The sequence below is a fragment of the Monodelphis domestica genome, chromosome 2 (assembly GCF_027887165.1).
Source record: "Monodelphis domestica isolate mMonDom1 chromosome 2, mMonDom1.pri, whole genome shotgun sequence".
NCBI lineage: Eukaryota > Metazoa > Chordata > Mammalia > Didelphimorphia > Didelphidae > Monodelphis > Monodelphis domestica.
In genome coordinates, this window is record NC_077228.1 from 267,520,055 (window position 1) to 267,535,909 (window position 15,855).

The following is a 15,855-nucleotide window of genomic DNA, read 5'->3' on the forward strand; positions in this document are numbered from 1 at the left end:
TAGGAAGGAAAGAAAATAGAAAAGAAAACCTTGTGAAATGTTTATAGCAATTCTCATACTTTTTGGTCTTTTACACACTTTTATACTCTTAAAAACTGAGAACTGCCTTATGAAGACAGTGTGTTTTATCTATCAGTATTTCCCATTTTAGAAATTAAAATGTCTCAATATTAATATGAGAATAGTTTTGACCTTGAAGATACCCTGAAAGGGTCTTGGGAACTTGTAGAATTCCTGAAGCACACTTTGAAAACTACTATTTTAGAGGATCACAAGAGGGAGAAGAAGTCAGGCAGAGGAAAGAAGATGAAGAGAGTGCAGAACCATTCCAACCAAGGGATGATGATTAAGAAGGAAAGGGTGCTCAACAATGTCAAATGCTATAGGGATGACAAAGACAAAAAGAACCGAGGGAAGACCATTGGTGGCTTCTGAGATATTTTATGTAAAATGATGGGGTTACAAATCAGTTTGTAAGGGTTTAAATAGTGAGTGAGTAGGGAGCAAATGGGGATGGCAGCTATGACTATTCTTTTAAAAAATTTATAAGTGGCAGTAAGGGGGAATAGAGAGAGACAGAAGAGAGGGAGAGGGGAAAAGAGAGAGGAAGGGAGCAAAAGAAGGGAGGAGAAAGAAAGGAGAGGGAGAGAGGGGGAGAGAAAGTGGTGGTTTGACTCAGAAAGGAGGTAAAATTTTGGCATATTTTCTTTAAGAATAAAGGAAGCAGGGGGCAGCTGAGTAGCTCAGTGGATTGAGAGCCAGGCCTAGAGATGGGAGGTCCTAGGTTCAAATTTGGCCTCAGACATTTCCTAGCTATGTGACCCTGGGCAAATCACTTAACCCCCACTGCCTAGCCCTTACCACTCTTCTGCCTTGGAACCAATATATAGTATTGATTCCAAGACAGAAGGTAAGGGTTAAAAAAAATAATAAAGGAAACAGAGCAGTTGTCTTAGTTGATTAAGAGCCAGTCTTAGAGACAGGAGGCCCTGGGTTCAAATATGACCTCAGACACTTCCTATCTGTGTGACCTTGGGACAAATCACTTAACCTCCATTATCTAACCCTTATCTTTCTTCTGCCTTGGAACCAATACACAGTATTGATTCTAAGACAGAAGGTAAGGATTTAAAAAAAGAATAAAAGAGGCATATTTGTAGGAAGAAAGGTAGGAAGGAGACTGAAGATATAAGAAACATAGCAGTAATTTGGGGCAGGTAGTAGGGAAGCAGTAAGAACAGGGGAACAAATGACAGGGTTGGAGACACTTTTCTGAGAGCAGAGGAGAGAAAGGGGCTGGATAAAGAGAAAAATTTTCAGATGTGGACAGGAAATGGGACATTTTGTGAAGGATGTGACTTTTTTCCAGCAAAGATTAACACCCTGAGTGAGAAAGAATGAAAAAGCAGCTGATGAGAGATTCCTAGAGTGAGGAATGAATCAGATTGATTAGGGAATGGGGTGGGAGGAATAAGTAAAAATGAAAGGAATGTCATAATATAAAAGAATTCAAGGAAAGATGAAGTTTTGAGATCTGAGAAAGAAGGCGAAGATTACTTTGAAAAGAAGAACCTTCAGCCAAAAGGTCTAAGAATATTCTAAAGAGGAAATTGGCCCCTACCCAGTAAGTTCATGTTCCAATTCTTGTCCTTTGTAAACTGTCCTTCATCTGAATTCTTGTGTTCGAGGGATTTCAATGGTCAGTTTCCAGTGTCACCAACCATTATCATACTCTTTCTGGTTATGTGGTTATAGGAACGACTTAGGTGTGGGAAAGCAGGAAAATAGAGGAGAATAGAAGAGTATAGAAGTATTGCAGGATGAAAGCAGCTCCCTCTGAGCAAGTTGAAGCAGAATGTGGGCATGTGACCTGAGAATATTCCAGAAACTATGTCACAACAAAGGACCAGAACCTTAGAAGTAGGAAAGCTAGAAGTGCCAAGTAGCAATGCAGATAGAAGAATTCCATTTAGTCATAGAAGGACTTTACTTTCCTCCCCTGATTTTTTTTCTGGCTTCTTGCACTGAAATACCTTTCTAGAGCCCTTTGTTTGGATTATTACTTTCTAAATTGTATTACCATTTTTTACAAGTTTTATCACTCTTCCCTCCAGAATATAAGCTTTTGGAGGGTAAAGAGTACATGATTTGAAAAAAAAGTTTTTTTATTCCTAGTGCCTTACACAAAGTAGGCATTGATAAGTGTTTGTTAATTTGAGCTGAATTGTCAGGATGCCAGACTTGTTTAAATTAGGTCCCTTGGGATATTTCTGATTTTCCAGAATATCTTGAAGAGAGAATCCTTCCAAATATCTGAAAAGAAGATCCTCAAAGTAAATGAGAGACAACCCAAAGAAGAAGACTCAATGGTGCTCTCTAGTAGTAATAGGATTTCAGCCAGTAAGAAAAATTTCATAAACTTTTGTGGTAAAATGGGAAATGGAAGAAAATAATCAGTTAAAGAGTTGTTCTGCCTTTGGGTATTAGTGTGAACAGGCTGCTAAATAGGAAAAAGGTGGCTTTCTAAAAGGAAAGAAAGAGAAGAAAGATATTTCCCAGATAGTAAACAAAACCTAACAAAAAATGTTGTCAGAAAAGTGCAGATATATCTTTATTCTACTTCCTTGTAATATCAAGTCCTTCTCCCTCCCCCATTTCGCACTGGTCCCACCCTAGTTTGGGTTCTCATTATTTGACTATTATAGTAGTAGCCTCTTAATTTGTCCCTGCTTCTAATCTCTCTCCCATTTAATCTGTTACCCAATGATCTGGATAAATTTCCTAGTGAATGACTGATTACATCCTTCCATGGCTCAAAAAATTTTGAGGCTCCTTACTGACTATCAAAAGACAAACTTCTTTAGTGTCCAAGGAGCTCCAAAGTCTGGTTCTAGTCAATGTTTTCATAGTATTCATCTAATTCAATTTATCAAGCATTTTAAAAACAACTTTTATTCTTATCTTTTGTTTTTACACCCTCCACATTTCACAGCATCTCCTATTCTTTTCAACATTTTTCAGTAACATCTGACTCTTCATGATCCCATTTGGGGTTTTCTTAGCAAAGATAATGGAGTGGTTTGCCACTTCTTTCTCCAGCTCATTTTATAGATGGGGAAATTGAGACAGAGTCAAATGACTTGCTCAGGTGTCTAAGGCCAGATTTGAACTCAGAAAGATGAGTTTTTCTGACTCTAGGCCCTGTGCTCTATCTATTCTGCCCCTCCTCCCCTGATTTTTTTCTGGCTTCCTGCACTGAAATACCTTTCTAGAACCCGTTGTTTGGATTATAACCCTAACTGCCCTGTCCTTTCCCACTTCACCTTTGGGAGAGCCATCTCTTATGGAAAAAAATAGGAAAAATATTAAGAAAAAGTTCAGCAAAACTAACCAATATTTCAACAAAGTCCAACTTACATGCAATATTTCATATTCATAGTCTTTCTCCTATGCAAAGACGGGAAGGAGATGCATTCTCAAATAGCTTCTTTGGGGCCAAACTTGGACATTACAACTTTACAGAACTCAGTTTCAATTGTTTATCATTTTATTTTCAGCTTATATCATTGTAGTAATTGTATATGTTGTTTTCCTGATCTTGCTTGCTTCATTTGCATCAGTCCATATGAATCTTCTCATTGACTCATCACTAACTCATCAGGCTATAAAAGTCATCTTTCTTTCTACTTATTTTTTGCCACTATAAACATTCCTACTGTCAATATTTTTGCATATGTAAGACCTTTGCTTTTATCAGTGTTCTTCTTAGAGCATATATCTACCAATTTATCAAAGGGTATGGGCATTTCAGTCATTTTCTTAGCACGATTGCACATTGCCTTCCAAAATGTTCAGTGAACCCCTTTCAGGCAAAAAATAAAATATTGTTAACCCCCAGACTAATTTAACATTTATTTATTTTTGAATATGAAATTTGAATATCAATAAAATTACTTAATATTTTAGATTTATTCATTCAGTGCTTATGAGAACTATGATGATAGTTTTTGTCCAAAATGGCTCCAAATTAAGGTGTATATTATATAATTGCAATTATAAAATAGAAAAACTTAATTAAAATAATAGACTATAAATATAAAATGATAAAACTCTGAGAAAATAGTCTATGTGGGATATTGTATAAGAAATAAAAAAGTGGGGGCAGCTGGGTAGCTCAGTGAATTGAGAGTTAGGCCTAGAGATGGGAGGTCCTAGGTTCAAATTTGGCCTCAGACACTTCCCAGCTGTGTGACCCTGGGCAAGTCACTTAACCCCCATTGCCTAGCCCTTACCACTCTTCTGCTTTGGAACCAACACACAGTATTGACTCCAAGACGGAAGGTAAGGGTTTAAAAAAAAAAGAAATAAAAAAGTAATTTAGTAAGACCTCATAGTTCAATTTAATTGTAAATTTCTTCATTTTACAGTTTTTGAACATAACTTTTTAAATGAAATCTTACAACTTGCAGAATGTTAATGTAATAATCATATGGAAAGTGAATTTTAATATTGGACTTTTTTTTGGTAACATAATTAGGCAATGATTTGTTGCTTAAGGGGCTCCATTAAAGTGTTTTTAGCTCCAACTCCTTAAATGATCTCCCCAAAATAATTGATAAACCCTAAATGGGAACCACTATTTTATGACATTGACTATTACCATTTGTTCTCTTTCCCAATTTGTTGTGTGAAGTGAAATCTCAGAGTTATTTTGATTTGTATTTTTTAAATTGTTAGTGACTTGGAATATTCTTTCATATAATTGTAAGGAATTGGCAATCTTTCTTTTGAGAAGTTTCTTTATATTTTTTTGACATTCATTGAGGAATAGATATGAAATCCTACAATTTGCAGAATGTTAAACATAATGTAAGAATCATATGAAAAATGATTTTCCACTTTGCCTTCCAAAATGTCTGAACAAATTCACAAATCCACTAGAAATGCATTACAATATTTTGTATGATATAGTATATAGCACAGAATTTTACCAGAACTTTTTAAATGCAAAGATCTTTTCCTTTAGACCAGTTTTCTCCTTAACCTAGTTGTGTTAATTTTTTATTTGAGAATTTCAATTTCATGTAATTAAAATGATCTAGTTTATATTTTAAGATTATCTTTATCCTTTGATTAAGAATTCTTCCCCTTGCTATAGCTAATTCCTTTAACTTTTTTTTATTTAGACTTTTAGGAATATGACTTTTATTTTTCAGTTCCCATATCCATTTTGGCCTTATTATGGCATATGATGGTATAAACCTATTTTTTTAAACCCTTACTTTTCATCTTGGAATCAAAACTGTGTATTGGTTCCAAGGCAAAAGAGTGGTAAGGGCTAGGCAATGATGACTTGCTTGGGGTCACACACTGGGAAGTCTCTGAAATCAAATCAGATTTGAACTCAGGACCTCTAGGCCTGGCTCTCAATCCACTGAGCTACCCAGCTACCTCCTAGAAACCTATTTTTTTTTTTTTGCCAATATGGCATGTCGTTTTTTAACAATTCTTGTCAAATAGGGAGTTCTTTTCAAGTACATTCTCAGGTTTATTGAAAACCAGGTTATTGAGGTTAGTTGCTTTTCACTTTTTAAAAAATCTAATTCGTTCTATTGATCTACTTTCTCTTTTTTCATATAGTATCAAAAGTTTCTGATTACTGCTTTGTTGTATAATTTAATGTCTAGAATTGCTATTCTCCCTTCATTCCCAATTTTTAAAAGAATTTCTTTGAGATTTAGGATTTTTCTATGATCTTTTATTAAATTTCTACTGTGATTAAGGCATTGAACATACAAAAGTGACAATGACATGGGTCCTACTCTCAGGGTGCTCATAATCTAAAGGGTATGAGGGATAGGGTGGGAGCACAAGGAGACAAATAACTGAGCTTTTCACTGTGCCCCAGGAAAGTTATTTACTGGGAAAAAAACCTCATCATTTTGCAAGATTCTATTAGCCTTGGTACTGAGCCTCATCATTACCCTCTGTCTCTCTGATTAGGATGTGGAATCATGTGCTCTAAAACTTCCATTTCAAGAGGGATCTCACCTCAGAACATCTCATTTCTCACCTGGTTGCACTACTTTGAGTCTTGTCTAATTTTTCCTCTGATCTCAAGTATCTCCTCTCTCATCCCTACCTCCCTGGCTTCCTTTTGTATGCCATTAGATTATAAACTCCTTGAGGGCAAGAACTGTCTTTCTTTTTTCTATATTTGTTTCTCCAGTGCTCAGTATGGTGCCTAATACATAGTAGGTGCTTAATAAATATTTACTGACTGATTGTCAGGTAAATAAGCAAAGATTTAAGGTAAAATACAATGACAGATTTAAGGAAGGAACGACCATGTTTTCCTAGGAATGTAAGAATCAGGGAAGGCCTCATGAAAAAGGAAGCATCTGAGATGGGCCTTGTAGAAAGAAAGACTTTAATAGCAATAATAGGAGTGGAAGAGTGCATTTCCAGTTTTGGAGGCAGCATGAGCAAAGATACAAAGATGTGAGGAGGTGGAATGAGAATAGTAAGTGGCGAGAAAGCCAGTTTAACGTGGCTACAGATAACATGAAGGGGAGTAGTACAAAATAAGACTGGACAAGTGGTCTGGAGCCAGATTATGGAGGGCCTTGAATGCTAAGAGTCAGGAGTTAATGTTCTTTTCTGTAAGGAGAGAGGAAAACAATGAAGTTTTTTGAGCAGAGGAGTATCATTAGGAAGGCTGTGGAGAATGGATCTGAAAGGACAGAACAGCAAGTTAATTTAGGAGATAATTAAAAAGCTTTAGATAAGAAATTGAAGACCAAAGTGGAACAGAGTATATTTTCCATACTGTTGCTCATTGAAGGTTCCCTCTTCCCTTTACAATGTTGGAAAAACACTCAAATTGTCTCTCTTTGGTGACCAAGACAGATGCAGTATGGGATAATGGATAAAGAGCTGGTCTTCGATTCAGATCAAAGTTAGATCAAATTTCACCTCTGATACATTCTTGCTGTGTTACACAGGGCAAGAAAGTCTTTCCCCATGCCTCTGGTAATATCCACTTCTAATATCTGCGCTGATAGAGTTCCCAAAACCAATAAAATCGTAGGTGGAAATGAAGAAGGGAAAAAAAACCCCATGGTGATAAAGGGCTTTCTCTGTACACTTACAACAACACCAACCCTTCTCCTTCTAAATGTTCTGTTGCCAAGGGTATGGCTTATTTTAAATTGTTTAGATTCTCTTTTGATTTTAGAAAGGCCCTTTCATCTGATCATTTATTGTGAGAGGTAGATATGTGGAGGTGTGTTCCTCAAGGGAAGGTTTCTTACTCCTGTGTGTAAACCAGACAATCCTCTTGTTTTGTTTGAGAGATGGTCTTTGAATGGTGAACTGGGAGCTCAGAAGACCTGGCTTTAGCTTCCACTGGTGACACTAGCTGTGTGACTGTGAGTATGTCACTTGACTTTCTCTGAGAGACAACTATAGCTTTCTTCAGACTTATCTGATGAATTAGAACAGCGCTCTTTTTCAGTACACTGAGACATCACAACCCAAAATAAGACAGTTCACAAGGGATCTGTCATTTCTTGGTGGGGTAACACAGAGTACATCTTGTCTTGCCCCTTGTTTGAAATAAAAATAAGTCAGCAATTAGAATTACTGGTGGATATTATTACTCTCACACCCTATTGATAGTAGAGCTATATAATGTATTTGGGAATCAGAGTTCTCTGAGAATGTCAACATCCTTAGAGTAGTTTATAGCCTATGAAGGGAATAAAATGCTGATATGCCTCTTGTTAATCACAAGTGCCATTTATGTTTGGCAAAGTTCTTCCCGCTAGGACCCCTTTGGTTAGAATGAAATTTAGTTTGAAGAAGTTTCAAAATACTCTTGATAAAATGGAAAGAGATTTCATAATCACCCTCCATAAAATAACCGTCATTGGGAAAATTGATTTCTAGTCACAAACTCTTAGTAGATAACTTCTTAAGTAACTTCTGGCTCTATAAGTCTATGAATCTAGCTGACTTTTAGAGTCTTTGTGTTGTCTATGCCTTCTCCTGGTAGCAGCCTGATTTAATATTGGATAGAGAGGCAGCAGGAGCCTTCAGAATGATTGTAGGGTAGAGTTTCAAACAGAAGCATATTTTTTCAGAAATTTACTAATTACAACTATAGAAAATTATAGGCAGGAGCCCCATGACTTCTCTGGGCTCTGCCCACCCTGCAAAGGTGATACCTATGAGCAGTCTGAAACAGTCAAGGCCATGACTAAGAGCTTTAACTGAGTCTCTATGGATTCTGATATATGGCAATTACTGTATGTGATTCTCTTCTCAGACATGGAAAAAGGGTGAGATATGATTCCTCTTAAGGAGAGGAAGTATCTTCATTGTGTGGAGAAAATTTTGACTGAACTATGCTGCAGTTTCAAGAATTTTGCAAGATAACTTCCCTAAATGTTTTTTTTTTTAACCCTTACCTTCCATCTTGTAATCAATACTGTGTATTGGTTCCAAGGCAGAAGAGTAGTAAAGGCTAGGCAATGGGGGTCAAGTGACTTGCCCAGGGTCACACCCTAAAGGTTTAATGAGGCTTCTTTCCTGCTCTTTCCATAGAGTGCTGAACTTGGAATTTGGAAGACTTAAGTGACAATACTGCCTCTCACTTAAAAAACAAAACAAAACCAAAAACCCTTACCTTCTATCTAAGTATTAATTCTAAGACCGAAAAGTGGTAAGGGCTAGACAATTGTGGTCAAGTAACTTGTCCAGGAATATACAGCTAAGAAGTATCTGAGGTAGGATTTGAACCCAGGTCTTCCTGACTCCTGGCCTAGTCTCCATCCACTGTGCTATATATAGCTGCCCATCTCTCACTCAGTCTTATTTATGTGATCCTGGGCAAGTCAGTTGGCCTCTCCTGGATTCAGTTTTCGCATCTATAAAATAAGGATAATAATACCTCCTGAGATTGTTGTAAAGATCAAATGAGATAACATGTAGAGTGTTCTAAAAACCTTAAAACACTACGTAAATGCTTCATATTATTATTATCATTATTATCATTAATATTATTATTGTTACCCCCATGGCAGTATTAAGTTCAAATTTCTGTGCCTGCCAAGTTATGTGATAAGGAAACCAAACTATCTTTTAGCTTATGTGTATGAAATGGTGGAGTCTTATTGCCTCCTCTAGCATGTTTTTAGTTCCTGGCAAGAAGGAGCTGTACTAAAGATCTTTGGGTTTAGACTGGCTTTGGCTCTGGTTTGGGGCTGCCAGCTTCCTTATGATGGAGTCATTTTCCTTGGCTAACATCAGCTCAGTAGTACCCCTGACATCCTCTTGCATGCTGTTCCTTCTTCTCTCCTCACTTCTGTCTTCTTTTCCAGGTTGGTACTTCATGAAGTACTCTGTGCCTGGAAGAAGCTGTAGCATGCATAATAGTTACATCCCTTAGCAAATGGGCTAAACCAAGTTGAGGGTAGCTAAGAAGTCTCAAACCCATCAATGAATTAGAGGAGTGTGCGAAGACTTCTCCTGGTGAACTGGGTGGATGAGAACAATTTGTTCCAATGGCCAAAGCAGGTACTGTGCAATGCTTAGAGCTTAGCTGGATGTTGAAAATGCCAAAGTCTTCCACTGTATCCTGAGTCACCACTAGTCCTACTTTGTCTTGCCATTGGACTTTGATGACAGAAAGAGAGAATGAGGCCAATGACTGCAACTCTACCTCACTTAAATCCAATTCACAGGCAAGCCAATTTATCATCCTGTGATGTCATCAGTCTTCTTTGAAAATGAAAGATGAACAACAATTCTTTGCATGAGTGCAAGGATGATGTTGTGATAATTACCTCCAGTGAATAACAGCTCTCTTGCCTCAGCATTGTGGGCACTGGAAGCCAGGCAGAACCCTTCTTTATTAAGGATAAACTGATGTGCTCCTATTATATGTATGCTTGGTTGATAGGGGAGACTTCCTGCTAGAGCAACAGGGTCCCTAAATTTGGTAATTTCTTCAATGACCTTCAATTGTGATATGGAAGTATGTTGATTTCTAGCAAGATGTGTGGCCAAGCTACAAGCATTGGAGGGTTTCACCAAATGGGACAGGTATAAGTGGAGTCCTCAGGTAGTCTGAGAATCTGTTGTCTGAAACAGTTGAACTGATTGTGAGGAGGTACAGCTAGAAAATGCAGTGGTGGATAGAGTGCTGGACCTGGAGTTGGGAAAACTTGAATTAAAATCCTGCCTCATTCACTTATATGTGATGCTGAACAAGCCACTTAACTCTGTTTGTCTCAGTTTCTTCATTTGCAAAATGAGATGGAGAAAGAAATGGAAAACGACTAGTATCTTTTGCCAGGAAGACCCCAAATGGCATCAAAAAAGAATCAGACATGAATGGAACGACTGAATGCAGCACCAGAGTGTTGGAAACTAGATCTTGAAATTAGGCCCCAAAATTAGACAAGAATTTCTAATAACTGTCTGCAAAAGCAAAGAGGGGTTATTCTTGGCCTTCCCTCTCAGTTTTGAAATAAGTCCCTAATCACTGAGCACTTTTGTGTATATAAAGCATTATCCATAAAGCAATGTCACATTTTGTGATCCATATTTTCTCTTTTCCTACCCTGCATAATAGAAAGCAATATAAGTAGTACATGCCATACATATTTCCATGATCATAATATTGTGAAATAAGACACATATTACTTACACTAGAGAAAAATTCATGAAGGAAATAGAATGAAGTTTGAGTGGTATGCTTCAATCTGCAGTCAGACTCCAGCAGCCTCTTCTATGGCAGTGGTTAGCTTTTTCATCATGAGTCTCTTCAAGTTGTCTTGGATCCTTGCACTGCTGATAATAGTTAAGTCATTCACAATTGATCATGATATATTATTGTTGTTACTATGCATGATGCTCTCCTGGTTCTGCTAACTTCACTATACATCACTTCATTTAATTCCAGGTTCTTTTGGTCATTGTCCTTTTTGTCATTTCTGATGGCATAATAATATCTCATTATAATCATAGACTACAGTGCATACAGTCATTACCCAATGATGGGCATCCTTTCAGTTTCCAGTTCTTTGCTACTATAAAAAGAACTGATATAAATATTTTTACACAGGTAGGTCCTTTCCCCCATCTTTGATTTCTTTAGGGTTCAGTACTACTACTAGTACTAGCCATGATTTCTTATCATATAAAAAGAAACTAACATGTATCAGTTTTGAATCTTCCTTTCTTTGCATCCTCTGGGGCTACTTAGATTTGAGCTGGAAGGAATATTAGAAGTAATTTAGTCAAATCCCTATACTGTACAGATGAGAAAACTAAGATCCAGAGAGACTTACCCCAAAACAGTCACAGAAAGAATGGAAGAGGTGAGATTTGATCCTAGATTCTTTGTTGTTCAGCATAGTGTTTCTTTCACTGAACTGTGTCACTACTGTGATGTATATTGAATAGAGATGATAAGGAACCTACTTATATTTTGAAATTGCTTCTTTGGCAAGAGCTGTATTCCAGTACAAAGTCCCATACAGTTTTTAGGTCTCAGAGTGGGAAGATTAGAAGTTTCAGAGGCCCCTGCCAAAACACTGAAGCTGACTGTAGAAGGGCTCAACTGGAAGTATGGACTTCTTAGGGGAGTGGTAGAGGACCCAGAGCATCCTGAGCCTTTCCACTGATATGTGTGTGCTGAGTCTCGACTTGAGTGTGGAGGGAAGAGTGGAACAAGATTATGAAGATGATCCTAACATAAAGTGGGTTTGAAAACTCAGGCCCTGTCAAGTTCTAGAGATCCTTAGAGTCCAAGTGAGTAAGGTGCCCAGTGGATTAGAGGGGATTTTCTATCCCCCATCATACAGCAACATCTGACCATTCTAAGGAAACCCTCTACTTAGGTAAGAAATGGTGTGGGCTGATAAATGTCTGTTGAATCGAATTGGATATGTATCAGTTTGGGGGAGAATTTTTTAAAACACAAAAAATATGAGACTTTATTAATTTTAGTCAAACTTATTCAAGTCACACATAGACTTTTCTAGTCCATAGTTACCACTGACTGTGTGACCATAGAAGTCATTTTAGCTCTTTGAACCTCAGTCTCCTTATCCATAAGATGGAGATACTACTTTATAAATGATCTTTTGGCTGATATTTTATGATTTTCTTTGAAAAGAGGAAAAAAGGAATAAAGTCACAAGTGTATATTCAGCTTTGTCACCCAAAAGCCTGTAATTAATTCAATAAGTATTCAGATCATAGAACTTGGAAATTTTCTAGTTCAGCTCATTCATTTTTAAGAGGAGGAAATTGAATTTCAAAGAAGGGGAAGTGACTTGTTCAAAGCCATAATTACTGACCCTTATCTTTTAAAACAATACCAAAAACAACAATGTTTTGGATTTTTTGCTTGCTATTTTAGTGGTACCTCCTGACTTGGTCCCTATACACTGACCATACACTGCCTCTTAGAAAGCAGTAAGATCTTGCATTATTTCCCCCTGCATACTCTCCAAGTTGAATGATATTCCCCCCAACTGGATACTCTCCTCTCCCCTTTTTTTCCCTCTTTAAGTTACTATCTCATAGAATCCTAAATAGGTTCAATAATAAATGTGTTTAGTATAATTTAATTTAATTAACATTCTAGGGTTCTCATTTAAATGTGCTCTTGATTCTTCTGGCTGAATCTGTACACCACTTAACAAAAGTGCAGCAGCAGCAGTAACAACAAACATTTATTAGGAATCTATAGTATATAAAGAACTATGCTGGGAGTCTGGCATTCAAACACAAAAATGCAACAGTAAATGGTAGTCAAGTAGCTTACATTCTATGGGGAGCCTGGGGAGGGCAGCTATAATACATACAGAGTTAAGTAAATACAAGATAATTTGAAGAAAGGGAAAAGTGAATGGAGCAGGTGATCAGCAAAGACTGAGAAGTCAGTATCTGAGCTGAACTTTGAAGTCTAAATAATTTCTAGTGTGCTTCTCATTGATACAAAATAATCACAATTGTTAATTAGCGAACACTTCAAAAAATAACCCTCACCTTCTGACTTAGAACTATACTAAGTATTTGATTCTAAGGCAGAATAGCAATAAGGGCTAAGCAATTGAGGTTAGGGGTCTTGCTTACAGTGTCTTCTTCATTGATATTTTTGGTCTGTTTATTATGCAGTTAGAATACAATTAGGTGAGTAATTGGATTAAAAAAACCCTTATAAGTTCTATCTTAAAATCAGTACTATATATTGGTTCCAAAGCAGAAGAGCAGTAGGGCTAGGCAACGGAGTTAAATGACTTGCCCAGGGTCACACAGCTACGAAGTATTTGGGGTCAAAATTGAACCCAGGACTTTATATAGTTTTTTTTTCTGTTTTTGACCTGTCTGACTTGGGAATCTGTACCATATTTGTGTAATAAAAGGAATTTGGTAGAACTCCCTCTTTGCTTATTATGTCAAATAGTTTGTATAGTATTGCGATTAGCTGTTCTTTGAATGTTTGATAGAATTCACTTGTGAATCCATCAGGCCCCGGGGATTTTTTCTTAGCGAGTTCTTTGATGACTTGTTCAATTTCATTTTCTGATATGGGATTATTTAAGAATTCTATTTCTTCTTCTGTTAATCTAGGCAATTTATATTTTTGTAAATATTCATTCATATCACCTAGATTGGCATATTTATTGCCATAGAATTGGGCAAAATAATTTTTAATGATTGCCTTAATTTCCTTTTCATTGGAGGTGAGGTCTTCCTTTTCATTTATGATACTGTTAATTTGGTTTTCCTCTTTCCTTTTTTTAAAATTAGATTGACCAGTACTTTGTCTATTTTGTTTGTTTTTTTTTTCAAAATACCAGCTTCTTGTCTTATTTATTAGTTCAATAGTTCTATCACTTTGATTTTATTAATTTCTCTCTTAATTTTCAGGATTTCTAATTTAGTTTTCTTCTAGGGATTTTTAATTTGTTTGCTTTCAAGTTTTTTGATTTGCATTTCTACTTCATTGACCTCTTCCGTCCCTAATTTGTTAATATATGAACTCAAGGATATAAATTTTCCCCTGAGTACTGCCAAAGTACTGCTTTGGCTGCATCCCATAGATTTTGAAAGGATGTCTCATCATTGCCATTTTCTTCAATGAAATTATTAATTGTTTCTATGATTTGTTCTCTAACTAACTGTTTTTGGAGAATCATATTATTTAATTTCCAATTAATTTTTGATTTGGCTCTCCATGTACCCTTACTGATCATTATTTTTATTGCATTATGATCTGAAAAGATTGCATTTATTATTTCTGCTTTTCTGCATTTGTTTGCCATGTTTTTATGACCTAGTACATGGTCAATCTTTGTGAATGTACCATGTGCTGCTGAAAGGAAGGTGTATTCCTTTTTGTCCCTATTTATTTTTCTCATATATCTATTAACTCTAATTTTTCTAAGATCTCATCACATCTTTTACCTCTTTCTTATTCATTTTTAAATTTGATTTATCTAAATTTGATAGTGGTAGGTTAAGGTCTCCCATTAGTATAGTTTTGCTATCCATTTCCTCCTTCAATTCCACTAGTTTCTCTTTTAGAAATCTAATCTGTATGCTTTGTATATGTATGGTATACCATTTGGTGCATATATGTTGATTACTGATATTTCCTCACTGTCTAATCTCCCTTTTATCAGGATGTATTTACCTTCCCTATCCCTTTTAATCAGATCTATTTTTACTTTGACTTTGTCAGATATCATGATTGTAATTCCTACCTTATTTCTATCAGTTTAGGCCCAATGGATTTTGCTCCAACCTTTAATTCTAATCTTGTGAGTGTCTACCTGCCTCAGGTGTGTTTTTTGTAGACAACAGCCCCAGCATTTTGATATCCTCTTCTAGTTCTGTCCTTTCTTCTTTTGATATATCCTTTTAAACCAGTGGTTTGCTTTTAATCAATCCCCCTATGCTTCCCTTTCTGGCCCATCCCTATTTGTTCCCTTCTTGTTTTTTTAGGGTCTGTTAAGTTCCTTCCCCCCTCTATTTCCCTCCCTTTTTGTACTCCTTCCCCCTTCCCCCCATTAGTTTTCCCTTCTCACTTTCCCTGTAGGATAAGATAGAATTCAAGACCCCAATGGATCTAGATGCTCTTCCCTCTCAGAATTGATTTTACTGAGAGTAAGGTTTAAGTATTACCTATTAGCACTCTCTTTCTCTACTTCTTATAAGAGTATTCTTCCCTTCCCCTTCCTGTGCATAGCTTTGTGTGATAAAGATTATCCTATTTATTTAATTTTTTCAAGTATCTCTTGGTTCCATCTTTGATTCTCCCCCTCCCTTTTTCTTTTTCTTTTTGCATATCATCTTATAGCACTTATTACCCAGTCGCTTCCTGTGAATGATTTTTCTAATTACTATAATAGTGAATATAATTTTCAAGAATTACAAATAACATTTCCCCCATATATATAATTTGATCTTATTATAGCCCTTAAAGAGGAAAGTTAGAATTTAAAAAAAAAACATTTCCCCCTGTTTCCCTCTCTTTCTTATTTACCTTTTTATGTTTCTTTTGATCTTTGTGTTTGGGTATCAAACTTTCCACTTAGTTCTGGTCTTTTCTTTACAAATATTTGGAAATCTTCAATTTTGTTGAATGCCCATACTTTCCTCTGGAAGTATATAGTCAGTTTTGATGGATAGGTGATCCTTGGTAGAAGACACAATTCTCTTGCCTTTCTAAATATCATATTCCAAGCCTTGTGGTCCTTTAGTGTGGAAGCTGCCAGGTCTTGTGTGATCCTGATTGTCTGTCTCTTTTTGGCTTCTTGTAGAATTTTCTCC

General features: G+C 36.4%; 1 protein-coding gene across 2 annotated transcripts in view; it reads left to right on the forward strand.

Moving 5' to 3' along the window:
• Nucleotides 1–1,947: 1,947 nt before the first annotated feature.
• The window catches only part of BTNL2 (butyrophilin like 2), a 57,686-nt gene continuing 43,778 nt past the window's right edge, over nucleotides 1,948–15,855 (forward strand). For both annotated transcript variants that reach the window (XM_007483615.3, XM_056817951.1), the window contains exon 1: nucleotides 1,948–2,400. The gene's annotated coding sequence lies outside the window, so the exon portion shown is untranslated. The remainder of the gene's footprint in view (nucleotides 2,401–15,855) is intronic.